Here is a 28,000-nt window from a genome sequence, read left to right as displayed (position 1 = left end):
TGAAGCGTGTGCAATTGTTTCTATGCCCTCAACAACGGCTCAAGCTCATGTCTCACTGTCTTTACTATTCTGATCCTCGCTCTAATGGTGGCTGTTCTGGACTACTCTTCAGAGCTTTCAATGACTTTTCTTCACCTCCTCACTTTGACTCTTGATGTGCCTTCAGAAATCACTGCATGTTCGATTTTGGGTGTGTTCCACATGCATTGCTTATCCTGAGTCTAGGTTGCCCCTCCACTACAGGATGCGCTACAAGTACCTTAGCCTTTAAGGGATCGCCTTTTCTGCTTGGTTCACTGGTGCCTTGCACTCCTTATGCCTCCTACTTTAACTCTGTATCACGTGATATGCTCTCTGCTGTTCTCTCATCCATATATAGACTGTTTCCTGCTGCATTACAGTGCCTAGCCTAAAATCAAATTTAGGTGTGGTTTTAATCTGCGCATGCTCCATCTTGTGCTGCATTTTTATGCCTTGCCTGATACCATCTTGTGCTGCATTTTGTGCCTTGCTTGAAAGACAAATCTAGGTGTGTTTTTGATCTGCACATCCATCATCTTGTGTTGTATTTTGTGCCTTGCCTGAAAAACAAACTTGGGCTGGCTTTTTTAAATCTGTGCCTTCATTGGGCCTCATTACAAGTCAGCCGGTACGGAAAACACTGTGTCGGTAGATCCGCCGCCACCGTTGTTTCCGGACCGGCTGATTCGAAGTCCTGCAGGCGGGAGGTGTCACTCCCGCCAGGTCTGACCTGGCGGAAGTAACACCACCCACCTGCAGGCGGACATGGACACACCGACTCTGTCATAGACGGAAACAGCGTTTTCATGGTCCCCATGCCCATGACGACTCCATGGGAATGGGGATTTACTGAATTCCGCCTCCAGAATTACTGGGTCACCAGGGCAGAAATGCCCTGGTGATTCCGGCAATCACGGAGGCGGAATGGTATTACCGGTCTGGCTGCAGCCTGCCGGTTTTTCCGGCACGGCTACCGCCGGACTCGTAATGAGGCCCATTGGCTTTTATTGCACTCCTCCTTCATCTATACCTGCATGGCTGCTAGGCCACTTGGTGAGTTTGTGCACTGTGCATCACCCCTGTCTCTCCCTCTCTCCCCTCCACTATTCACATGTTACTGTCTATCTATCCTATCTATTCTAACTGCTATTGTATCACCTATCCTACCTCTCTCATGAAGTCTGGAAGAATAAAGCTTAAAAAAGATCTCCTGCTCTCTAATCCTGGTCTACCTATTGCTGACACCTACGTGAATGCTACTTCCAGCTAGACTATCTCTGATATCCTCTTCTCTGTCGCCTCTCCAGACCTCTGCACCACCCACTTGATCTCTACCCTCTACCCTATTTCCTCTTCACCCATTAATGGCGGCGCTACATGGGAAGTACTCTTGGCGTACTTCGCATCCTTTAGGTGCATCATTAATGTCTACCACAATGGCACCGTTTAGCCCGGGGTCTTCAACCCAATCTTTTTCTCTTTGACCAGTGCCTGCCGGCCCTCATCAACTTCCTACCTTCTCGTGCTACTCCTCCTCTCTCTCTCTCTCTATACCCCCTTCATCACCTCCGATGGGTGTACCACCTCCCTGTACCCATCCTCGGAAAACCTTCAAAGGTGGTGACTGGCTACACTTAGCCACACTGAATGCTCGATCTGCTGTCAAACATTCTTCTGGCATCTGCCTCCTTCTTGAAGACTTAGACCTCAACGTCCTTGCTCTCACTGAAACTTGGTTCAATGCCAGCTCAGTCACTGCTTTTGACTCCCTTCTCCCTTCTCCCTGATGGCTACAAGATTCTCCCCAAGCTCCAGCCCAACCGATCTGGTGGTGGAGTATCCCTGATCTTCCCTGAGTGGGTCCCTACCTCTCTCATACCCACCCAGCCCTACCGCTCCTTTGAAATTCTTCTCTGCAAGCTTGGTGTCTCTCCAACTCTCTCTCACCCTTGCTACCATCTCTAGGCCCCCTGGCCCAGTGTCTAACTTCCTTTCTGAATGGGCTGACTTCACCTCCTTCCTTCTGAGCTCTACCTCTAAACTCTTCCTCCTTGGAGACTTCAACATCCACCTTGATTCCACTGTTCCTTCCTCCTCATTCTTACATGATCTCTGTCCCTCTCTCTGTCTCACTATTCTCCCCTCCGGCCCTACCGACTCAGCCTGACACACTCTTGATGCCTTCATCCCCACTGATCTCCCACTCTCCAATCCTCTCACTACCCCTCTTTCCTGGTCTGACCACTCTCCCTCTATCCTCACCTGGGACCTCTCGACACCTTGATCGAACCTCCACTAGCATTGCCAGCCTAGTTCGCGGTCACCCGACCGATGAAACAAGTGTCCGTTGTTGCGTTTGCCTCCACCTTTATCCCTCCCCTTCCCCTCCTCTTGACTCTCCCACTGTATCTGTCCTTACCAAACTTCATCTTGCCATCACTAACACTCTTGAAATTCTCGCCCCTGTCATGAGGATCCGCCTGAAACCAGCCTCTAAGCGTAACAGCTGGTACAACTCTGAGCTAGCCGCTCTGAAACGCAAGTGCAGAGCTGCTGAATGGAAGTGGCAGATCTCAAGCTCATCCTCTGGAAAACTGGCTTGTTGCCTGCTCCAAAGGCAATACTGTCTCTCTCTATCCGCTCCAAGAAGAGGGCCCACATCTAGCCCTGTTGCTCTGGAGCCTTTAACAACACGGCTGAACTCTTCAAAATGTGCAAGGAACTAGCCAATCCATCTGCAGTCTCCACCTCGCCTTTTCCCTGTCAGGCCCTCTGTACTGCATTGTCCTCCCAGTTCACCTCTAAAACTCAGGACATTCTGACCTCTCTCTGTTCTTCCCCTTCTTCCATTCCTGAGCCTCGCCCCCTGCCTCCCTTGGCATCTCTTCCAACCCCACCCACTCTCTCCTCCTTCTCTCCTATCACAAAATGAGATCTCTAGAGTAGTCCGCTCTATGAAGATCTAATGCAAACAGGTTTCTCCCTGTTCTTCCAGAACAATTAAGGACAACATCCTATCCTTCGCTCCCGCTCTTGCTGACTTCTGCAACCACCCCTTAGCATCTGGCTCCTTTCCTTCTTCTTTCAAGCACTCCCTTGTGCACCCCCTCCTAAAAAAGCCTTCAGCCAACCCCTCAGGTCGGCCAACTACCATCCTATCTCTACTACACCCTTCCAGGGGAAACTCCTGGAGAAGTTGGTCTTCCCCAGCTGATCCAACATACTGAGTTCATTGGTTGTTTATTTGTATTTGTATTTGTATTTATTTTATTTATAAAGCGCAACCAGGCCCGGGGGCATACGGGCGCATAAGTTAGGTCTGGTTACAGTTGCAATAGAAAGCAGTCAATAAGGGTTACGTTACATTGCAGTTACAGGTAGGTACAAACTTAGTCATGCAAATGCATATATACATAGTCTAGTATAAGTACATTAGCTACAAAAGTGTGCCAGTGACAGTCGATCATGCTGGGATCAGCCGGTTAGGGTGTCATAGAGTCCAAGTTGTGAAGCCAACACTTCGTGTTATGTTTAAATAGGTTAAATGAAGGTTCTGCTCGCAAAAGCGCAGGTATTGTGTTCCATAATTTAGAGGCTTGTACAGGGAAGCTAGCACCACCCGAGTTATGAAGTTTAAATCTCGGTATGGACATAGTGTTAGCTTGTGCTGCTCTAAGTGGTCTTGAAGAAGTGTGAGGTGTAAGTTGGTTGGTGAGGTAGGCTGGTGCAAGGTTAGCCCTGGCTTTATGTGTAAGGGCCAGAGTTTTAAGGGAAATTCTGTGCTTGACAGGAAGCCAACGTAGTTTGCGTCTGGTCTCCGAGATGTGCATCTTTTTGGGGATGTTGAGGGCAGCTCTGATGGCATTATTTTGAATTACTTGCAGTTTGTTGATATTTTTGTAGCTAGTGCCTAAGTAAAGGGCATTACAATAGTCTATCTTGGATAGGACTAATGCTCTAGCAAGAGTGATGCAATTGGGTGAGGAGATGAACGGCTTACATGCAGTGATCAGCTTACAGGTGTAAGCAGCTGATGATGCTACTGCATTAGTTTGTTTGGAGAAGGATAAGGTGGCATCGATGTAAACCCCAAGGGTTTTGGTGTTATTTGACACGGGAATGAGATTGCCATCTATGGTGAAGGATTTAAATGCGGGGTTGAGATTTTTGAGTTTGGCGTGAGTGCCAAGGATGATCAACTCGGTTTTTTCGTCATTGAGACAGAGTCCATGATGTGCCATCCATGCTTGAATTACTGAGTAGATTTCATTAAGGGTTTTGCTGTCTGTTTCATAGTTCCCCGAGATAGGAATGAGTATCTGGGTGTCGTCCGCATAATTGGTATACGTGACACCCAGATAGTCAAGGATATCAAAGAGGGGCTTTGTGAATATATTATAGAGTGTCGGGGACACGCAGGAGCCTTGCGGGACTCCACAGGGTACTGGTGAAGGTTCAGCAGAATCAGTGGGAGAGAAGACCCTCATGGTTCTGTTCGCCAAAAAGGAACTGATCCAGGCTGTGGCTGCGTCTGAGAAGTGTGCTGCAGTTTTCAAGTGGTGACAGAGTGTTTGATGGTTGACCAGGTCAAAAGCTGCTGACAGATCAAGCAATAAGAGGAGTGCAAGTTTACCATTGTCTTTCAGGATTTGGATCTGGGTAGTGAGATCTATTAATGCAGTTTCCGTACCGTGTCTAGGTCGGAAACCTGACTGCCTAAGTCCTAGGAGATTGTTTTATTCTAAGTAGGCCTGTATTTGTAAATAGGCTGCTCTGTCCAGTATTTTTAGTAAGAAAGGTACAGTTGTTATCGGTCTATAGTTAGACTGGTTGGCTGGATCAAGAGTAGGTTTTTTAAGGAGTGGGATGACCCACGCATCTTTTAGGTTATCAGGCACTACTCCAGTTTTGAAGGAGGCATTGATGAGGTTAGTTATGAATGGTGCCGGGTCGTGCGCAGCAGCTTTGATGATCGGGGCAGGGCAGGCATCACCTTGGCAATTTGAAGGTTTAAGTTTCCTGATGATGTTTTCTACTTCCCAGATTGAGAGGGGTGAGAAGCTGAAAGGTTTACAAGTTGACTTAAAGGTAGGTGATTTGTTGGGTAATTGTTTGTAGTCCGAGTCAGCAAGTAGCAGGGATTTTTTTGCGTTGATTTTAGATTGTAGGCGAGCTATTTTATCTAATAAGGTCTTCTGAATATTACTACACCATAGTGCATCTGTAACATATTTGTCTATGGGGGCAATGGGGGATTCTAGTTTTTTCAAAATCTTAGAGTTCCTTTGTGTTGGATTCCGCTTGTGTTATCCTTTTGTTATATGTGTCCTTTTTAGCAATAAAGATAGCTTCTTTGTAACTAGAGGAGGTTAGGGTTAGCTCAGTCTTATTGGATGCTGTGGGATGTTTTTTCCAATGTGACTCTGCGGTTCTCTTAGCTTTGCGTAATTCTCTTAGCTGCGGCGTGAACCAAGTGTTAAGGTGACGCTGTGGCTTGGGTTTCCGCAATTTTAGGGGGGCAATGGAGTTCAAAGCTTTAAGTATAGCCTGGTTGTAGATATCCACTGCGACTGTGGGGTCAGTCTCTGAGTCGATATTGTTCAGGATGGGGAGTAGTATGGGTAAGAGTTTGTCAGGTGTAATATCTTTCTTATTTCTCGTGCTGGTAGCTGGGGCGATGATAGGCGCCAGGTGAGGTGTATTGGCTTTGATAGAGAAGGTTATTATGTGATGATCCGACCAAATGCATGGGTCATTGGATAGAAGGTCAATAGAGCAATTGAGGTGAGTGATCCAGTCCAGTGTTCTGCCTTTTGATATGAGTAGGCTCGTGAATAATGTGCGTGTGACCTAAATCCGATAAGGTGTTAGCTAGGTCATGGGCGTTCGTGTTCTTAGGGTCGTTAAAACCAAGATTAAAGTCCCCAAGTAGGATCGTTTGAGAGCTGGGTTTGGTATCTGTGGTTATGAGTGATGCAATGTCCTCTATAAAGGAGGAGATGGGACCTGGTGGTCGGTAAATGAGGTGCAGAGATGCCGTGTGGTTAGGTGATAGAGGTAGCTTAATAGACAAGGATTCAGCAGAGGGGATTTGAGAGTCCTGGATGACTTTGATGTCGAGTGTATTTCTGAATATGATGGCAAGTCCACCTCCCTTCGTTTGAGTGGTGTTTCTGTCGCATCTAATAATAGCATAATCAATAGGTATAGCAAGGGCCAGAGATGGACCGGAGGCAGCATTAAGCCAAGTTTCCGTGACTGCGAGGAGATCGAGCTTTTCGTGGGAAATAAGGTCAGCGATGTCGAGAGCATGGGCAGGAAGAGACCTAGCATTCACCAGAGCTGCTTTGATGAGTTTGTCTTTTTGGGAAGATTTTTCAGGTGGTACAGGTAGGTCGTGCAAATGGGTATGGGCTAACTTGACTGAGTCAGTGGTCGAATTGGCAGGGTTGTGGTCAGTATGCAAATGTTTCATGCTGCGGGCTCTTAATCTAAAGTTTCTGGATAAAAGGCTGGGGTGGTGGGAGCATGGAAAGGTAGGTGGGCTAGTTCTGGAATTCAATCTAGTGTTTCTAATGGCCGTAGTACAAGGTTGGTTAGGTGTTGGTCTGGTGGCAAAGTGGCGTATCCAGAGAGCTGGATCATCCAAATACGGGTTAGAAGGTGTCATGGTGATAGGCCACGAGGTGAGGGTGGTGGTTAACATGAATGTGCAGATGTAAGTGTCTTGACTAGGAAATGGATTAGGTTGACTAGTCCAACGTCTAGTGTAGATATATAGTAGGTGGATGAGAGTAGATAGGCACCAATACATGATGTGGGCAGTGTTGCTAGTAAGCGGGGGTTGCAAATGTGGTCTTGTAGGCGACCATAATGCACAACACTAATCAATCAAATGTGGTCTTGTAGGCGACCATGAGGCACAACACAAAATCAATCAAATGTGGTCTAATGGCGACCATAAGGCACAACACAAATCAATCAAATGTGGTCTTGAAAGTGACCATAAGGCACAACACAAATCATTCAAATGTGGTCTTGTAGGCGACCATAAGGCACAACACTAATCAATCAAATGTGGTCTTGTAAGCGACCATAAGGCACAACACAAAATCAATCAAATGTGGTCTAATGGCGACCATAAGGCACAACACAAATCAATCAAATGTGGTCTTGTAAGCGACCATAAGGCACAACACTAATCAATCAAATGTGGTCTTGTAAGCGACCATAAGGCACAACACAAATCAATCAAATGTGGTCTAATGGCGACCATAAGGCACAACACCTGATGCAGTGTGGCAGCATCTAAGTACAGAATAGTACGTAAACTGAAGAGGAGTTAGACATCGCCTGGGTTCGGGTAGGACACTTAAGCTAATAGTGCAGGAGGGTAGCAACTGAGTCCCGAGTCGTGCCTAAGGCTGCAAAGCTAAAGTGTATTCTGAAGGTAGTAAGCCTGGAGTCTAGTGACTATAGATATAGGGTGTAATGGCACAACTGGCTGATCCCTGTGGTGTGACAATAGTTGCTTGTTAATTCTTAGCAGCAATATAATACGGCATACTATGTAGACATCACATTGATCAAGTGTTTACATGACCATCAATCTGGATCAGCTCTTCTTCAAGCTCCTCTCCTCCTCTTCCCCCTCCTCTATCATCCCAGACTGCCTGTATGCTGTCCAGTCCTGGTGCACTTCCAATGATCTCTATCTTAATGCCAGTAAGACTGAGATTCTTCCTATCAGGACTCCTATTCCCCATTTCCCTCCTGCACTCTGGCTGCCCTCTATGGGCTCTCCTCCCTCTCCTTCCACTACATCCATTAACCTTGGCCATTAACCTTGGCTCCTCTCTCTCCTTCACTCGTCACATCTTGGACCTTGCCTAGAAAGGTCCACTTTCAACTTCACCTTCTTAGAGGCACTCTCTCTTTCCTCACCTTCCCCCAGAAGCTTAATGTCACTAGAGCTCTGGTCCTCTCCAGGCTGGATTATTGCAACAGCCAGCTTTCTGAACCTACCTCTTTCTTTCCTCCGCCCTCTTTAACTAATCCAGAATAGGGCTGCAAGACTTATCCTTGGCCTCAAGTCCAGGGACCGTATCTCTCCAGCCCTAAAATCTCACAACTGGCTCCTGGTTGCTGCAAGGATCAAAAGACCCTTTGAGTCATCCATAAGGCTGTCTGGGGCCTGGGACCACACTACCTGCAACTCTCTATCACTAAATACTCTCCCTCCAGATTCCTTTGATCTTCTTTCTCCACTTCTCTGCTGGTCAAACACTTCTCCAAGCAGAGAGCTGCGGTAAGATCTCTCTTCGGCTGGCTCTCTCCTCTGGAACAGTCTCCCTCTCCTTTTCTGTCTTGAACCGGATCACCACAAGTTCTGCAAACAACTCAAAAATGTTCTCTTCTCCTCCTCCTTCTCTCTCCCCCTCCCATGCTAACCATCCCCTCAGCCGCTGATATTGGCGGCTCGGTCCACCAATGGTCCTGACAACTGCCCAATCGCCACCAGCTTCCACCCCCACCTCACTGCACTACCCTCTGGGCCTACACCTGCTAGTTGGGTGGTTTGCATCAGCCCTGCACTTACCAGAGGGGCTTTAGACCTCCCACTTTGCTTGGGATGCCTCCGCCCATACACTTAACTGTTGCCTCTGCAACAGGCACCCTGGTACTCTCCCCTCCTCGTGTGCCCTTAGCACTTACTCCCTCGCCCGCACCCCTCCTTTTTTTCTTTGTACTTGCACGTTCTGAATGTCACAAGGCCTATTAAGGCCGCTTTCTGTTGTTTTTTTATGTATTCATTGTCACTTCATGGTTTATTTGCTCCCTTGTCCCTTCCCTTGCAGCGCTTTGAAACACTGTATTGTGGCAATAACCGCTGAGCCAGAGGGCCATTACCGCCTAAGTTAATGCCCAGGGGCCTGAAGTTACAGGCCCGAGTGTGGCGACGGCCCCAACAGTGGCCCTGGGGGCATTACCTTTAGGCAGTAATGGCCTGCCGGCAAGCCGGTTATTGCCATTAGTATTCCGGGGTCTGCAGGCTCATGATACTAGTTTTCCCGAGTTTACAGCCCCGGAACACTAATGGCTGGCGAAACCTTTTCAAGTGGCATTTCTTTTGCCGTTTGAAAAGGTTTCGTCGCAGTACGCTTTAGTTCTAGGAACACTAGAACACGCGTACTATCTGCGCCATTTTGGGCCAACTTGCTCCGTACTAATGAATGGAAGGAAACTGGCCACCTTCGAAAAGGGAGAAGGGACTACATGTGGTCCCTTCTCCCTTTCCATGGTCGCCAGAAAAAAAGTGTACCCGGCGCGGGATTCAGGCAAATGCGTCCACGGGATTACACTGTGATAAGGCTCGGAAACGAGCCAATCCACATGCAGTGTATCCCGTGGATTCGCCACGCCGGGTACTAATGTTGTATAAGCGTCATATAAATAACCAATAATTAAATAAATCAATTAAAAACAGAATTTCTCTTGGCTTGTTCAGACCAGCTTAAATTGAAAATGTAGAAAGGGTATGCAGAAGTGTGTTTAGCATAACATTCTTTTTAAAAGCCGCACATCCCTTGGCATCTCTTTTTGATGCCCCTATGTCATGCTCCCTCAGGCAAATGCTGTATTCAGGACATCCTCCTATTATTTGATGATGCTGAAACAAAACAGATAGACCAGTTTTCTTCTACAGAAAATCTTATCATCATCGCTCGGACCATCATTGGGAACACATGGACTACTTCAATGCCCTAAGACCATACAACGGCTCTGCCCCGGCGGGCTCACATCCCTCCTGTGCTTAGGCGTGTGCCCTGGCTTCCGATCAGGGCAAGGGTCAGGCTCAAGGCCTTGACCTTGATACATAAAGCTTTTCATCAAAGCTCTGCTCTACATGGCTGGTTTGATCTGATGGTATATCCCACTGAGGAATTTGAGGACCAAAAATAAGTTTTTGGTTTCAGTTCCCCTTTTTAAACACACTAGGTTTCTGGGCCGCTTGTTTCAAGTTCTGACCGCTGCTCTGTGGAGCTCCTATCCTGGATTGTGCTGTATTCCTTCTCTTTTTGTCGTTTAGGAAAAGCTTGAAGGTGCTCGTCTTCTGACTTGGGGGTCATTAGTGCTTAGATACCCCTAAGTGGACCTGAGAAGGTTGAAGTGCTGAGTCGGCCAGACACTGGATTCAAACTTGCAAAGTGCATGCTGGCTTCATGCCTCCTAAGGTGAATCTTCCCACCCAGACATGAAAGGAAGATAGGGCAAATGTGTATAGCAGGTGAAGCAACATTACACAGGCATATACTTCCTGCCTCTTCCAAGGATTATTCGGGCTGAATCATGCACTTTAAATACGTTTGTTTTGTGCCTGTGCGATGCCTTGTATATACTATTGACTATCAAGGGACATACATGACTTGAAGTCATTTTTTTTTTCATGGAAGCTAACGAAGGACACATAAAATGCAGTGACACGCCACGCAGTGGTGTTGTGTACCTGATACCTTCTGAGTAACACACGCAGCGCACACACACACAGCAACAGAGATCTCTAGTTGATTCCAGCAATGGTTATGTGAGTGCGAGACAGTGTGTGTGTGTGTCTTTGCGCACTCTAGCCTAGGGAAAATATGTACACCCAAGCACTATAAAAATTCCGAAGCCAACAAAGCAGAAATATACCTTCTGCCTTAGGCGGGCACTGTCTTAGAGTAAACATTCGCCAGTGGGCAGTACTCAAATAGAATACTAGTGACTAGTCATAAGCATACAGTGCATCCTAAATGCTCATAGGCAACTGAATAATAAGTGTTTTTGTTATCCAAATGAATGGTACTTATTTCACACACTTTGCAAATTTAAAAGGTTGAACTAGCGCCAGGTGATTAAGAAGTGTGACCTGCAAGTCTTTCAGTGAAAGGTCAGCACACTTGGGGGCTGATTCAGAGGCACATGTTATTTATTTATTTTTTTATTTCTATTGCGCCGGTAACTCGCGAGTCTCGGGGCGCAGAAACATGGACACAAAGGACAGACAAAAAGCACAGTACAAGACAAACAATATGTTTGCTGAAGGGGTCCCTTAGTGGGGGAGTTAGTTGAAGATATGGGTCTTCACCAGTTCCTGTCGTTCGCCAACAAAACACTTACCATCATCGCTCTGATCAGGTCCAGAGTAGACTATGCCAATAGCCTATACCTGGGCATGCCCGAACGACTTCTAAAAAAACTGCAACGCATACAAAATGCAGCAGCCAGACTCCTCCTCAAGCTACCCAGAAGAGAACACATCACACCTGCGCTAAAAATACTACACTGGCTACCACTGAAACAACGAATAAAGTTCAAGGCCATGTGCATCACGCACAGAGCAATACACAAACAAGGCGCAGAATTCCTAAGCGACAAACTACGCCTACATCAACCGACAAGAACACTAAGATCAAGTGCTGACATACGCCTGCAACCAAAACCCTATAACAGAAAAAAACTCGGAGGATCGTCTTTCTCTCACCAGGCACCCAAAACCTGGAATGACCTACCTAAGAATATACGGAATACAACAAACCACCTAGCATTCAGGAAACTCCTCAAATCATGGCTCTTCAAAGCGTAACCACAACGGAGATGCACTAGAATGCCCAGACATTAAAACAATGATGAAAATAACTCCAACCTCGGCCACTCTCAAATTGGACAAACACTCAAACAAAAGAACCAAACTCTCAAAAGAGCATAGGACATCATGGAAAATATCCACAAAGGTAGGCCACAGAGACTGACCACATACCTAGACCCAGCCGAAAGCCACTCTTTCGGCTGGGTCAAGTGACTCTCCCACTCGTACGTACCGGACAAACTTATCCAGACCGGCAGACACACCTAGATAGACGTTGGCCTGCGTCACATCTGGATAGGATTGACTGAAGGATAACATGCCAGCGCCTAGAAAAATGTGAATTCTAGCATTTGCCACACTTAGAGTTGTGAACACCAGCCTGCGTGGCGTTCGGATGGAGTTGTGAATGTTAGCATGCCCACACCTGGACGGATCTCTAAACTCTAGCCTGCGCCGCATATAGATAAAATGTGAATGTAGGCATGACCACACCTGGATGGAGTCCTAAACCCTGGCCTGCGCCGCCTCTAGATGAGAATGTGAAGGCCAACAAGTGCCACACTCGGACAGAACTGTGAAAGTTAGCATGGTAAAGGTCAGGTAACCTACTAACCAATATAAGCTCAAACTCTGCATACTTATCTCACTCAACAAACTCACACAACCATCTCTCGCACAACAAGCTGCACGCACTTCACAACACTGCAACAACACATAAACTGGAACAACAGCACACGCGGACTGACTCCGATCCGATACCCGCACCAAAGCTCAGCACCCGGTGTATACTGAGTTGAAGCTGTCAACAGAACACCACTCCTCTCACTATCCGACTCCCTTCTTCACCTTACCAACCCATCCCACCTTTATCATTTACAGATCCGCTTGGGGACCAATTCCGTTGGTGACGATGCGCGGTACAAATACCTTTAACATTTATAATGGACACCACGCATTCCGATGTATTACGCGAGTGGCGGCAATCGAAGCCCGCCACTCCTGCAAAGCTGTGATTTACGGCATGGCAACAGGCCTTGCCAACCACCTCACATGCAAGGGCTGGCAAGGACTGTAGTCAGAGGCCAGAACACTGTTCCTGCACCAGCCAAAAGTGGTGTACGTTAATGGTACCCTGGGAGGTGCCGTTAAAGTCCACAGCACACTTTCTCCCATTATGTGCACAGCATTTCTCAGACTGCAGCACCACTTTTCTAGTTCATTGAAGTTTAAGAAAACTTTCTTGAATTAGAAAAGTGGCAGTCTTTTGAGAAATGCTTGTTAAGCCACTGGAACACATGTTTCACCCACAGAGATAGATTCTAGCAGCTTTTGCTGCTGGAAAGCAGACATTTCCCCCCCAATATTTCCACCCATCTTGGAATGATGGTGTTGGACACTGGAGGGGGGAATGTCGGCTTTCTACACTATATTTAGCAAAGGCTTTGAATCAGGCCCTTAAGTCACTTAGGGCCTGATTCAAGGGTCAGTGCAAACATGGAACTGTGTTGTTCCAAGCCAACACATTTTCTAAATGCACCATATTCTGACAGGGAAGAATGTGCCGCAGGTACACGACCCTGATTTACGGCTTGACAACAGCAGTGGCAGCCACATGAAGGGGGCTCTCCTCCCAGCAGCACTCGTTTAGCACGACAAAAAAGGAGTAAAAATACGGTGCCTTTGAGGTGCAGTTAAACTACTCTGCACACTTTTTTCCCTTTGTGAACAATGCATTTCTCAGACTGCAGCACTACATTTGTAGTTTAATTAAAGTTTAAGAAAACTTTCTTAAACTAGAAAAGTGGCAGTCTATCAAGAAATCCTCGTAATGTAACTGGTGCACATGTCCCCGCCCCCCACGCCCACAACGTGTGATTTCAACATCTTTTGCAGCTGGAAAGCACAGCATCTCCCCTTCCAATGTTTACACGCACCTCGGGATGATGGTGCTGGAAACTGGAGGGGAGAATGCCGGCTTTCCACACACTTATTATCACAAGCTCAGAATCAGGCCTTTAGGGTCTGATTCCCGGGAAGGTGTCATTACTAAAAATGTCGGATAATCGCAATCTCACTTTTTCGGTAATTAACACCTATTCTGAAGCAGTCGGATTTCGCTGAGGATGTAGACGATGCACATTTTTCAGATACTGTGCACCAGTTTCCGGCATTGCCAGGAAACTACCCTGGCAGTCCCGCAAACCAGTATGTGGATTGTGGCCACACTCCTCCACATTTGCGAAAGCGTAAAAAAGTCTGATACATTCTCCACATTCTCAGGTGGCAGTCCGCCTATTGCACCTTTGCTAGTGTGAAGGAAGAGCATGCTCGGAGAAATGTGGTAAGCTCACCCAACTTCCCTAGGCACCCACCATCTACCTCCCACATCATTAAGTCCCCTTTGCCAACCCCCTACTTCCCTCATATTTTTAATTCCTCTTATCACTCCATTTTCACCTTCCAACGCCGCTTCCTCTGTATTCATTTTATCACTTACCGCATACTTCTTATTCCTGATTTACTCTTTTTCACTATTAAACGCCTTATTCATTCAACATGTCTTCTTTACTCCTTTTTCTGCTTTTACTTATTTCCCCAGCTTTACTCCTTTTTCATCATCTTGCTTCTTCAATGTGTCCTGCTTCCTCTTTATCCTATATTTTAAAATGCCCTCTACCACCTTCATTTGGACTTTGGCCACTTTATTCCTTTTATCACTTTTACTATGTGTTTCTTACTCCTGCTCCATGCTTTTTTCACTTTCCCACACGTTATTAAATTCAATTGACATCTTCTCTCCCTTTCTCACTTTTACTTTGTAGTCCCTACTCAGGATTTGCCCCCTTTCTACCTTCTCACTTCTTCAATCTTTCTTCTTCTTGACTCCTATATTGCTTTTAGTTTGTACTTCTTACTCTTGGTTTTCCCACACATTGTTCAATCCAGCTGATATTTTACTTACTACTTTTCTCACTTTTTGCTTTGTACACCTTTGTCAAGCGTTACTCCTTTCCCACCTGTTCACGCATTCAATCTGTCTTCTTCTTTACTCATATATCACTTTTACTTTGTGCTTTTTGTTCTTGCTTTACTCAGTACTCACATTCCCACGTGTTTTTCAACTGGCTTATACTCTTTACTCCATTTCTCACATTTCTTTTGTATTCCCGACTCCAGCTTTACTCCATGTCCACCTTCTCACTCCATCAAACTGTCCTTACGCTTTGTCCCTTTTTCTCCTTCCAACACCTTCTTCAATCACACTTACGGCCGCTTCACTCCTTTTATCACTTTTACCCCCTCTTTAGCCATTTTCTGTTTCCCACTCATTCAATATCTCATGTCCACTTTAATAATGTTCTCACTATTACTTCCTCCTCTTATCTCCTTTTTTACTTTCTTACTCCTTCAACACATCAGACTTCCACCTTACTCCGTTTTCAAATTTGGCCAATTACTCCAATTTATGATCCTTCTTTAATGTTCTTATGCCTTCCTTCTGTGTTAAATACTCCTTTCTCCTTTCACTTCTGCGCTCCCACTACACACCTTTAACACTTTCTTACTCCTGCTACAATCTGTCTTTTGTCCTCTTCCGTCCTTTTCTATCTCCTTTTTCACACAATGCTATCTCTTCTTTCTTACTTCATGCAGTCGTTCACATTGTTAATGTGCGGCTGCTCCTTTTCCGTCGTCTTATCTTTCTGACATAACGTTTCTTTTACTGTGCTGTGATATTTCCGGCCCCTTGCTCTGTGCTTCTTTTTTACGGTGCTGTGACCTTTCTAGTCCGTTGGCGCCGCTTTCTTGTGTGCTTCCGGGAATACCACAGGTGTCAGCATGTGTTTCGGCAACACTTTCGTAAGAATGCAGTTATCATGCAATTGTAGAACATGTTGCAGAAACCCTCCAATGCCCCTATAAACCGCACAATCGGGCAGATTTCACGCAGTTTGAGATGAGGGAGTGTTGTGCTCTGCGCTGATGAAACACTTGTGTACAGGGGCGTTAAAAATGCCTTATCATATGATGTCCAGGACCCCCTGAGAATAAGGGCGGTACCTGGGTGTAAGAACTGGCGCTGTTAAGCATGGTGTTCCGCACGCTCACTCGGCCTCATTCTGAGTCGCCTTGTCCGGTTAAAAAAAAAGTGCTGGTATTCATGCAGACCGGCACTTTACCGGACCGGCCGACTCCGGGTTTGACAGTGGGGTACCTGGGACACCGTAAACCAGGCGCCCTACCAGCAAAATTATCCGTCATTACAGGCACCGGCATTGCCTTCGCTGATGATGACGGCAAATCCTGGGACTCTATGAATGCATGGGCGTAATTTTAAAGGGGGGCAGGGGTGTTTGTCCCCCCCAACTTTCATGGCACACAATTGTGTCCCCATTCATTTGGCTGGGGCACCTTTTTTCAGATGTCATGTCTCCCCCCCCGCACCCCATCATTTTCAGCAAAATTACTCCACTGCATAAATGGGAATTTACATGTCACTCGGTATCCACATTTGCCTGTATTCCGGCGGCTCTACCGCCAGGATACCGCCATAGTTACAATGAGGCCCACTGTCCCTTAATCAGAATCGGGCCGAACATGGCAAGCGGGCAAGCGAAAGTCTGTGGGACTGATTTACAAAAGTGTTTTTCAACGTAAAAATCCCATTGAAAAATGCGTTGTAAATATGTCCCTCTGTATTAAAATATGGCGTATGGTTTATACATTTGTTTTAAATTTCACAATTACATCTGCTGGGCAGATTTTGCTTCAGTGGAGGGTTTATTTTGTGACACCAGCATATCTACCGATAAGCAGTATGTTATTTTCTGTAATGTCATTTCCTGTTTTCTCTCCTCTGCCCGTTCTGTAAAATACAATGTGGTTTTGGGGGGCGGGTGTTGAGATGTGGTGTGGTGAAGGCACATTCAAATACCTTAACGCAAAAGGTTTCATTTTTTAAACCATAATGCTTCTTTGTTGGTAGTTGCCGTTTTATATATGAGTTTTTCATGCATCTGGTGCAATTTGGTATATTTTTAAAACCATGTTGATGTGAATATTGGCAATTTCTCATATACACAACACTCCGCTTTAACTCGTTGAAATGATCGCCAGAGAGAGACTCAGGTTCTGAAACACCAATAGGCCGCAACATTTGCCCTCACCATTGACAATTGATAATTTGGTGTGCAGTGTGCAGGTGGAGAATTGCCGTTGTTGCTAGGGGGTGAGTGTCTTTTATACTTGGTGAGTAGGTTGCAACTAGAAACCTTTTACACTGCTACTGGTACGTATTATTGCGTGTCATGCAATTGTTTGTTCAGAAGGTAGCTAACGTGTGAGCATGCACAAATGCAGTTTATATATATATATCCAGTCCAGTTAGCACCAGTGCATATATATATATATTTGAACTGCTGCCTATGTCCATGAACTAATAACCCATTCATCGCCCGCTTGGCTCCAAATCAAAGTTTTCTTACAAACCCCCCCACCCCCCACTATAACCGTGACACTAAATATCCTCATCGATACTCAGAGGGTACATGAATATCTCTAACCATAATACCCGCATCAAGAGAACTGATATGATGTGATGTGGCATTTATTACACGCCTGTGCACAAGTGTTTCTAGGCGGGACAAGAAAAGGAGGGGGAAACAAAGGGAGGAAAAAATAACGATCTTACTACGCCTTGCGTCATTCTGAACACGCAAGTGCGGGTAAGAGGGAAGGGGAGAAGTGCCAGGAGGGAGGGGAAAGGGGAAGTGCAGTTAACTCACAGGTGCAGCCAGCAGGTTGCTCATATGTGCAGAGAGAAGGGACTGTAGGGTTGCAGATACAGACCCTTAAGTGCTGGGGAGCCTGGAGGCACTGCAAGGGCAACAGTACATGCAGGAGCCTGGGCCCGAGTTCAGAAGGTGAACAGTTTGCAGAGCAGTCAGGTGCATCAGCAGGGGAGAGGAAGAGAGAAATCAGAAGCGAAAAGGAAGGTCTTGAGTAGCTTCCAGAGGTGGTTCTGCTCAAGTTTGAGAGACGCAGGGAGGCTGTTCCAGAGGTAGGTCAAAGCCGAGGAGCTAGATCTGCCCCCAACTCTCTGTTTGGAGACGCGTCTGACTCTCAGAGAGTTGGAGGTGGATTAGTGGAGAGCTCGAGAAGGAAGATATTTGGAAGCGAAAGTTGGAGGTCGAGTGGTCCCAGGTCCCAGAAAGCCTTGTGGGTGATGCAGAGGGACTTGAAGTTGATTCCTCCAGCCACAGAGAGCCAGTGAAGAGATTTCAGAGCTGGAGAGATACGATCCCTGGGCTTGAGGCCAAGGACAAGTCTTGCAGTCCTGTTCCGGATAGGTTGTAAAGGTCAAAGAGTAGAGGCAGGAAGATTTAGAAAGAGGCTGTTGCAATAGTCCAGCCTAGAGAGTACCAGAGCTCTGGAGACAGTGAGCCTCCGGGGGAAGGTGAGGAAAAGGAAGAATACTTCTGACGAGTTGCAACTGATAGTTTGAGTTCTTAGAGACGTCAGAGATGTGAGGAGAGAAGGAGAGGGTGGAGTCGAATATCTCACCAAGGTTCTTAGCCTCCAAGGAAGGACGAGAGACCACAGTGGGCGGCCAGAGAGAGAGAGAGAGAGAGGAAAGGAGGGAGTAGGAGTCCCAATGAGGAGGATCTCAGTCTTTCTAGCATTAAGGCAGAGATCATTGGCAGCATTCCTGAATTGTGGCCAGACAGTCTGGTGTGAGAGAAGAAGCAGAGGTGGCTTAGGGGAGCCTGAAAGAGAGCTGTCATCAGCATAACATTGAAAATTGGAGCAGCGAGTAGCGATGCAGTGAGCAAGTGGTGCCAGGTAGTGGTTAAAGAGCCAGGTAGAGAGGTTAAACCCCTGGGGATCATCCCAAGTAGAGAGAGAGATAGAAGAGAGGAAAGACTCCAGTTGGACTTGAGAGGGTCAGTCGGTGGGAAAGGAGGTCAACCAGGCCAGGGCCTGTTTAGTAATACCAAGGTTGTCACAGAGACGATTGAGCAGGATGGCATGGTTGACCGTGTCAAAAGCAGAGGATAGATCGAGGAGAATGAGGACAGAAGGGAGATTAGAGTCAAGATTGGAGAGCAAGTCTTCAAGGGTGTTCAGGAGAGCAGTTTTCATGGTTCTGGCTGCTCTGAGGCCAGATTGGTGGTCATGGAGGCAACCAACAGATTCAATATGTAGATTAAGCTGGGAGATGGCCAGCTTTTCCAAGAGTTTGCCCAGGAAAGGAGTGATGGAGATCATGCAATAGTTAGCCAGAGAGGAAGGATCGACCGAGGGCTTCTTTGGAAGGGGGTGCACAAGAGAGTGCTTAAGGGGGAGGGGAAAGTTTCAGTGGCAAAGGAGTGATTGCAGAAATCGGCCAAGGCTAGAGCAAGGGTGTTGATGTGGTCCTTGATTGTTCTGAAAGAGCAGGGGAGATCCTGCTTTGACGAGACTTTCATAGATCACAGTTGTCTAGAAGCATTGTCGGGTGAACAGGAGAAAGGAGGAGGAGAGACAGCCTCAGATGGGCCAGGAGTGGTAGAGGAGGAGGAGGAGGAAGAGGAGGAGGAGGAGGAGGAGTAGAGGAAGAGATGGCTGACAGGATATCCTGAGTTTTAGTAGTGAAATGAGAGGCCAAAGCCATGCATTGGCCAAACCCAGCATCAAACACTAACATGCCAGGGCTGAAGTTGGAATACTAAATGATGCCTGGCGAACAATAGGTTGGGATTTATTAATGGTGGTTGGACCAATCCTTCTGATGCCAAACTGTTGGCATGGGGACTTTGCACCCGATAAGCTAAGATATTTTCCTTCTCATGCAAGTAGGGGAAGTTAATCTGTTTTGTGGTTTGCCACAATAGCAAATAACTGTATGTTGAAATTACACTCATGTAGATGAAGCAAACATATTACAATTCACCATGGAGTTGTGTGCCTGGCCTTCTGCCTTGGGCTTCATATGCTGCTTAATTCTGTGGGCACTTAGGATCCTTATAATGTGCCTATATATCCTTATAAAAGGTAATACAACATACATTTGTGGTTATATAATGGAACCCTCTCTATAGAGTAGGTTACCATCAATCTTAGGGTTATATCAAACTTCCAATAGTAAAGGCAGTGGTTCTTTTTCCTGTAATTGTATAAATCCAGGATCACTCCCAGCTAAACTATTCAAACCTTGAGCCTAGCCCTGGCCTTGCGTCTCTGTCCCTGTGTCTGGAAAATGCAGGTACAGAACCTGAAAACGATGATCTATTGCAAGTTGTTGCTGTGCACGGATCAGCTACCGTACATAGAAGTGACAGGCACAGGAGCACGAAATTGACGTGATTTCCCAAGCCTTTCCGCACAGTATGTGGTGAATCAGAATGAGGGTGCAGGAGCTGACCGCACATGTGAATAAGTGTTCTGGCTCTTTTCCCCTCATTCTCTGTCCTGAGGAGACTGAGCAAAACATTGTTTGGGTCGGGCTAAGGTCCAACTTGGGTCCATCCTATCATCAATCTTCCTCTCTACCTGTGGTGTTCCCCAGGGGTCTAACCTCATGCCCTGGTTTTTCAACCAATACCTGGCAACTCTCGCCCACTGCATTGCCATTTTCTGCTCAAATTTCCAGTGCTACCCTAACAACACTTAACTCATTTTCAGGCTGCCCTCGGCCACCTCCTCTCCCTCTCTCATCTCTGATTGCATAACTGCCATTCAAGATTGCTATGCCAACAATGATCTTTGTCTGAATGCCAGCAAGACTGAGATCCTCCTCATCGGCCCATCTTCACCATCCTTTCCCCTCACTCTCTGGCTGGCTTCCCTTGGCCCTCCTCCTACCCCCACCTGCGAGGCTAAGAACCTTGGGGTCATCTTTGACTACACCCTTTCCTTCTCCGCCCACAACTCTGAGGTCATTAAAAAGTCAGACTTCCTACTGCACCTCCTCAGAGGTACTCTGCCTTTCCTCTCCTTCCCCCAGAAGCTCATGGGATCCCAAGTTCTGGTTCTCTCTAGGTTGGACTATTGTAACAGCCTCTTTCTAAATCTACCTGCTTCTACTCTCCACCATCTGCAACTAATCCAGAACAGGACTGTGAGACTTGTCCTTGGCCTCAAGCCCTGGGATCATATCTCTCCAGCTCTGAACTCTCTCCATTGGCTCCTAGTGGATGCAATGATTACATTCAAAACCTTCTGCACTGTCCACAAGGCTTTCTGGGGCCTGGGTCCAAAATACCTTCAGCCATCCCTCCGTAGATACCTCCCCTCTCGAGCTCTTCGCTCCTCTACCTCTAACTCCCTCAGGGTCATTCATTTTTCAAAGAAATGAGCTGGGCGAAGATCTGTCTTCGGCTGTGGCCTCCCTCTGAAACAGCCTCTCTGCCACTCTAAACCTTGAGGAGAACCATCTCTGGGTCCGGAAGCACCTCAAGACCTTCCTCTTTTCTTCAGCCCTTGCTTCCCCTCTCCCCTGCTGATCTGTTCTCTCTTGGCACCATGCACCTGGCCACTCTCTGTCCGCCGGGCCGAGGTACCTGCTCACCCTGCCACGCTCCCGCACTGCCTCCGGGCCACCCCCTTGCACTGGGGTCTGTATCTGTACCCATACAGCACCCCCTTTTTCTTTTTGCACTTATCAGACCTACTCTGTCTGCTGCCTTAAACCTAGCGCTTGCAAATTGCTGGCTGCACTACCACTGTTTGTTGCCTTTATTATTTATTATTTATGTTTCTCCTTTGCTTAGCACTTTCCACCTCTCCCCTCTTCCATGCACTTTCCCCCTCCCACTCTGCCATGCACTTGCGTGTTCTCAATGTCACTGGGCCTAGTAAGATCGCTGTTTTGTTCTCCCCTGTTTCACTCCCTTGCCTTGTCGCGCTCTGAAACACTTGTGTACGAGCGCAATAGAAATAAAATATCAATATCAATATCAATGCCACTTAGAAATACGGAGGTTCGTCCTTCAGACCTCAGGTACAATGCACTGCTGAGCAAGAACAAAAAGTATATAACATTCATTGTCTTTGAAAGCAGACAATAAGTCTGTTTTCACTGTTCTTGGTGTGGTAAGGCAGACTGAGGAGATGGACAAGAGATCATGGTTGCTATGTTGGTATTAATTGAACAAAAATGAAGCCTGCCCTGACCCTGCTTCTAGGAGACTCTTTTCCCTATCTTCCCTAAACGACAAAGGGTTCTCATGAGGATGTCTTACAACACAACTCGGTCATCTGTCCGACCTAATCTAACTAAAGTGCTGTCCCTACCACTAATGCAAAAGTTTAAAATAAACTCCACCAGAAATGGTCTCTTAAGGGATTTCTCTCTATCTCAACCGTGAAAGGGTGGCTGGATTCGGACCCCCACCCAAGTGTCCATCTGGCTTTTTCCTAGTGATATTGTTCAAAGTGTCTCTTTTATTCACCCTTTTCACCTGTTGGTGGCTGGTTCCAGTCTCACAGAAATGTCTCCCAGGCCTTGCGCCTGGTTGTGCACTTCAAAGTGTCTCTGTTCCCTTCTTGGCTCTATGTTCTTGGATCAGCAGGTTTTTTCTCATTGAGTTTTTTGCTGACCATTTTCGGCTGAAAAAACAAAGTCCTCCCAAAGCTCCCCTTCCCTGTTATCTACTCCTTATTGCCCAACACCCACCCCTTATATGTCCCCTTACCCACCGGCCCCCTATTTTTCCCGATTAGTTTTTCGGCCGAATATTTTCAGCAAAAACCTATGCAAAAAAAAGCCTGGTGATGTAATAAAGTCTTACTCCCTTCTTGGGGTCTTGATCCTCTCACCCCATTTTGGGTTGTTTCCTTCTCCCCCTTTTAGGGAGCATCTGCCTCTCCTGTTTGGGACCTTATATCGCAAACATCCTGCCTAAGGGTCTCTGAGCTCTCATCCTATCTTGGGTTTCTGTTCTTTTCACCCTGCATTGAGGTACTGTTTCTCTCTTTCAGGCCTCTTTTCGGCTGCTGCTTGTTACACCTGGCTCTGGGATACTGCATCTCTCACCCCCTCTATGGGTCTATGGTCTCCATCTTTGTCTGCTTTGAGCTTCTTCTCATTCCACCCCACTGTGGGATACTATATCTCTCAGCCACTCTAGGGGTCTCTGGTTTCTGATCCTCAATCTACTTTGGGCTTCTGCTCGTTCCTCTCTGTCTTGGGGTACTGTATCTCTTCGCCCCTCTAGTGTTCTCTGGTTTCTGCCTCTCAGCCCGCTGTGGGCTATAACTTGGTCTCCTCACCCTCTTCCCTGTTACGGGGAACCACAGCACAACTTGGTTGCTGCAGTGGCATTCCTTGGAAGGGGCTGTCCCCTTGGATGGCATGGCATGGCACCACATCATGGGCTCTCGCTTGGGTATCCTAATCGGTTCAGCTTCTCCCAACTGCTCCTCATCAGTTCTTCGGTTCTGGGTGCAGTGTGGGCCATTTTCCCACGCCTGGCATGGTCGGGGCTTCTCCTCTCCTATGGCTGCATGATTTCTGCTCCAGACCGTGTTGGAGAGAGCAGCATCCCGGGGACTCCTATGCTCTTCTGCATCAGCTGCTCCTCACATCTCGGACGCTCTAGTCCCCACAGGGCATCCTTCACCTGCAGCAGACTCTGCAGAACCTCCTGCCTCTGCAACTCGCTCTCACACAGGCTGCTTGTCCATCGTCTTTATGGTTCATGCTCTACTGAGATTGGGAAGCTGGTTGATTTTGTGGTTCATGCAACATTGGGAACATCAAGAGGGTAGAAACCATACAAGCTACTTCAAAAGGGTATTGCACACAATTGATTACTTCAAGCCCCATAACCGACCAACAGTTGGGAGACTGTATTTGAGGGAGGTGGAACAAAAACCCTTTCTGGGTATTATTTGCTATCAAAAGGGAGGGTCACCCCAGTGGGATCCCACTTGCCCTGTCCCCTAAGGGGTGTTAAGCATAGTGGGCTCACCTCTCTAGCCCCAAAGGGGTGTCTCCTCCATGGGAGAAGGGACAAATTCCCTGGATTCGTCACATAGGTGGTCTGTGTGTTTGCCGATCAAAGCAAAGGGTATTACCAAATTCATAAAAAGCCTTCAAGCTTACAGCTGTAGTTTGCTTCTGTGTTCCAGAATTGGAACACAGGATGTGGAATGAGGGCTGGGGGATTCGGACAGGAGATGATTGAGACAAGAGTGTGGACATGGCCTTAGGTGTGTGTAAATCTTTGTCATAAATATAGAAGGAAGCTCAACGTAATTCCTGCCTCTGAGTGTCTTTCCAAGGGGACAAAGTGTGACACAACATTTTAGGGATGTGGCACCTGCAGTGGAGGACTCAAGTGTGTTATTTGAGAACCGGAGCCCATTCAGAAGCCGGAGTAGCCGTGCAGTTGCATCACTCCATGAAGAATGACCAGATGAAGGAGGCATCCAAGGGAACATATGGTCTGCAGAAGATTTTGCATTCCCCTGTTCGCTGCACGTGCAAGGCAACTGAAGTTAAGAGCAAAGGAAAAGAATGCAGCAGAACACATTACAAGAAAGAACCTATTTACTTGCCAGGCATGCAGTAAATAAAATGAAGAAAGGACCAATCAGTTGCCTAGGCAAGGGGGGAAGCTCCAAGCACATAGCTGTGTAATGCAAACAGAGCAATGGGCACCACCACACAAATAGAGTGAGCGAAGAAAAAAAAGAATCAATAAAAAAATAAAGGACTCAAGTGAAGACATGAAACAATCACAGTTTCAGTGTAAAAAGCAGTATATTGGACTGGAAACAAAAATGGAAACCATGAAGCCGGACAGATAGCACAGCGAGTTGAGCGCTCGTTCTGACAACCGTGTGTAGCCTGATGATGCAGGTTCCAATCCTGGAAGGGCCAACTCAGCCTTTCATCCTGCCGATGTCGATACATTGAGTACCACGCAGTGGGATAATAACAACTTTTATTGCAACGCTTAGATACCTGCGGGTTTGTAGCGCTATTATTATTGTCCATCCTCCAGAAAACATCCTACTGATTACAGGACAGCCATCTATTCCATGGAAACAGTGGAAGGAATAGTGGAAAAAAACGATCCTAGAGCTTTTGAACATGATAATTTGATAGTAGAAAAGAAACAAATATTTATAGCTTTATGACTTGGCGCCCAAAGGCCAATGTAAATATTGAGAATTATCAGCACTGACCGATGCAGAATTGGGAGATATGGACAAACATGAGGGGACAATCAGACAACTCGAGAAGTTCTATGCTCCTGAAATGAATGTGGCCATAAATATTTACTCCAGGGTCTATAAGGAAAACGCAAAAGAACATGTATCAATCCTCAAAACATTAACAATATCATGCAGGTTCGGAGCTCGAATAACTACTGAAGAGTTGATTAGGGATCAAATATTCATCCATACCTAAAACTCAACAATACAAGAAAGATTATGGATATGCTGAGACCTATCATTACAGGAGACAATAGTGATTGCATACAGCACACCCAGTTGTGATCTAAGGAAATAAAATGAAAAAGAAGGAAGCAGTTCAGGAAAGGCATGAAAATGGAAACAGGGATTGTGAAAGGGACCCATGTGAGTGTGGCCAAGAGAAAGTCTGAAACTACACAACAAAGGATAAAGACGTAAAGAATGAAAGGATGTAGAAGTTCAAGGACTCGGAAAAAGAGCATAAGAGACTAAAGCATGGAAATGGAGTGTATGAAGAGGCAGGAGAGCGTAGATGCCTGAACTCAAAATTGTCTTTATTGACAAAGTCAAAGGAAACAAAAAAAATAAGAAGTTCCTTGTTACAAACTTTCAGACTTCAAATAGTCCTGTGCAGAAACCTTCTGCTGTAGCTCCTGATATAAGGATGGTTAGGAGTCCTTCTGAAGCTAGTCTTCATATGCCCAATGGTGCTCTGTGGCTGCTCTCTCCTCCAACCCCGATCTGTTCTGAAACAGAGCAGACAAAATCCCGTTAGTCCTTATTCAGTGTCCACCTTATATGGGGGCTGGAGGGCTTTCAACCAATCAGAAGTACTTTTATCCCTTAGGTTACAAAAACCCACCCAAGCCCCGCCCCCTTCTTTCCGTAGTGATGGCTTCCATAATGCCTCTCCCTGCGTTGCCCCGAATGGGACTCCCATGTTAACCCCCAGGGATCGGCTAGTGCTTGATACCGAAGGTAAGTGTTTTTGTGAGTGAACGGATCCTGTGTTCGTATTGGGCTGAGCCACTGGTGCTGCTACAGTTAGGTGACACCAGTCTGCATCCCTGGGGTGTATGACTGTGTCCACGTGGTCTTCGGTAAAGTCTGTGGCCCCGGAGGGTTTTATCATCTCCTGACCGGTCTCTTTCTCAGAGACAACATTTCTGGCTGCCGTGTCATGTTTTTCCCTGTCTGCTTCACCCAGTGCTTCCCTTTGTGCATCTGCCGCAGCCGTGGCTTTCTCGTCTGTTGCTGCACTGGATTTCCTGTCTGTCGCCGCAATCGTGCTTTGTGAGCATTCACAGCGGCCCCACCATTCGCCCTTGTCTGCCACTGATTCCCATTCCCTGTTAGTTGGGTCACTTGGGCGAACCACTGCATTGTAGACCTCACATACACTCCCCGATGAATCGAGCCGTTCGGGCCAATCCACACTTCTGGAGAGGTAATCGTGAATCACCTGAAAGGAAGCCGGTTTGTGAACCATCTGGAAGCGAAAGGCTTGCAGGGTGAGAAACCACCTTAAAACCCTTTGGTTGGAATTCTTTTGTACCGCCAGCCATTGTAAAGGGGCGTGGTCGGTGAAGACCATGAAAAGACAACACAACAAGTAACATCGGAGAGTTTCGATAGCCCACTTAATGGCGAGACATTCTTATTCAATGGTCGAATAAGCCATCTCATGTGGCAGTAGTTTGCGGCTGAAAAAAGCCACTGCATACAATACCTCCACAATTCCTTGTGATAACACTGCCCCGAAGCCAGTACCTGAAACGCCAGTTTGCAGAAAGAATGGTTCCTCAAAGTCTGGACACTGCAGTACTGGGAGGGCAGAGATGACGTTTTTCAGTTGGTGGAATGCTATAAGGGCGTTTTCATCCTTGAGAATGTCACCTTTGTATATTGATTTGAGTGTGATGGTCAGCGGAATTGCAATTGAAGAAAACAAATGTATAAATCGTTGGTAATACCCAACAAATCTCAAAAAAACATGAACCTGTTTTTTGTTGCTTGGCATGGGTAACCATAGTATTGCTTCCACCTTGTCCAATCGAAGTCTAAAAACACCCCCTCCTACCAGATAACCCAGGTAACGGGTTTGTTTTGCTCCCAAGATGCTTTTTTTGGGATTGATATTAAGCCCGGCCTTCTCGAGCGCTGACACCACCCTACTTCGGAGACCGAGATGGTCGCTCCAGGTCTTACTAAAGATAATGACAGCTAGATACGCAGAACTGCACTGTCCATGGGGTGCCGGAACCTTATTCATCAGGGACTGAATAGTTGCCGGGTCTCCATCTATGCCGGATGGAAGAACAATGAACTGATGGGGTAGAGAACGCGGTTTTGATCCTGTCTTCCTGTCGTAGGGGTATTTGCCAGTACCCCTTGGTAAGATCGATGGTGCTTAGATATTGAGCTGAACCCAGCCTTTTTAGTAGATCATCAATGCGTGGAATTGGATACGCTTGGTATGTGGATATTGCGTTTCATTTCTGATAATCCATACAAAATTGGGTGGAGCCGTCTGGCTTTGGGACTAAGACAATCTGGAGGGACCAGTGACTGGTAGAGGGCTCGATAACACCTAATCGTAAAATTTCGTCTACTTCTTGAATGGCGACCCGCTTGGATTCAGGAAGTCCATAAGGGGTAACCCTCACCGACTGGGATGGTATGGTGTCAATCGTATGCTTCACCAAAGGCGTCCTTCCGGCGAAGTAAGAAAACACATGGCTTAGTGGGCTGAGATGGGTTTTAGTTCCTCTTTTTCCTTTTCGCTGAGTTGTGCTCCCCATTGTACTGCCTGAAATGTGTGATGGTTCTCTGATGTGGCAGCGTGCATTCCTGAAGAGTTATTGTTCCTTTAGGAGACTGATATGATAGTTTTGTCTTTACTCCTTCCTGTCTGGTTCTTCTACCAAATAATTTACCGGTCCGAGTACTGTAGCTATTTTTTAGGGCCCTCTCCACTGAGCTAGCATTTTGTTTTGTGTAGTAGGCAGCAACACAAGCACCTTGTCACCAACTTGGAAGGTACGTACTCGAGTGTTCCGATTGTAATATTTTTCTTGGGCCACCTGGGACCTGCCCCGGTTTTCTTGGGCCAATTCTCTCAACTTGGTAAGGTCTGACCTTAGCTCTGTCACATAGTCCGTG

The sequence above is a fragment of the Ambystoma mexicanum genome, chromosome 13 (genome assembly GCF_040938575.1).
Source record: "Ambystoma mexicanum isolate Mex_15411 chromosome 13, UKY_AmexF1_1, whole genome shotgun sequence".
Taxonomy (NCBI): domain Eukaryota; kingdom Metazoa; phylum Chordata; class Amphibia; order Caudata; family Ambystomatidae; genus Ambystoma; species Ambystoma mexicanum.
Note: the sequence above shows the minus strand (reverse complement) of the source record.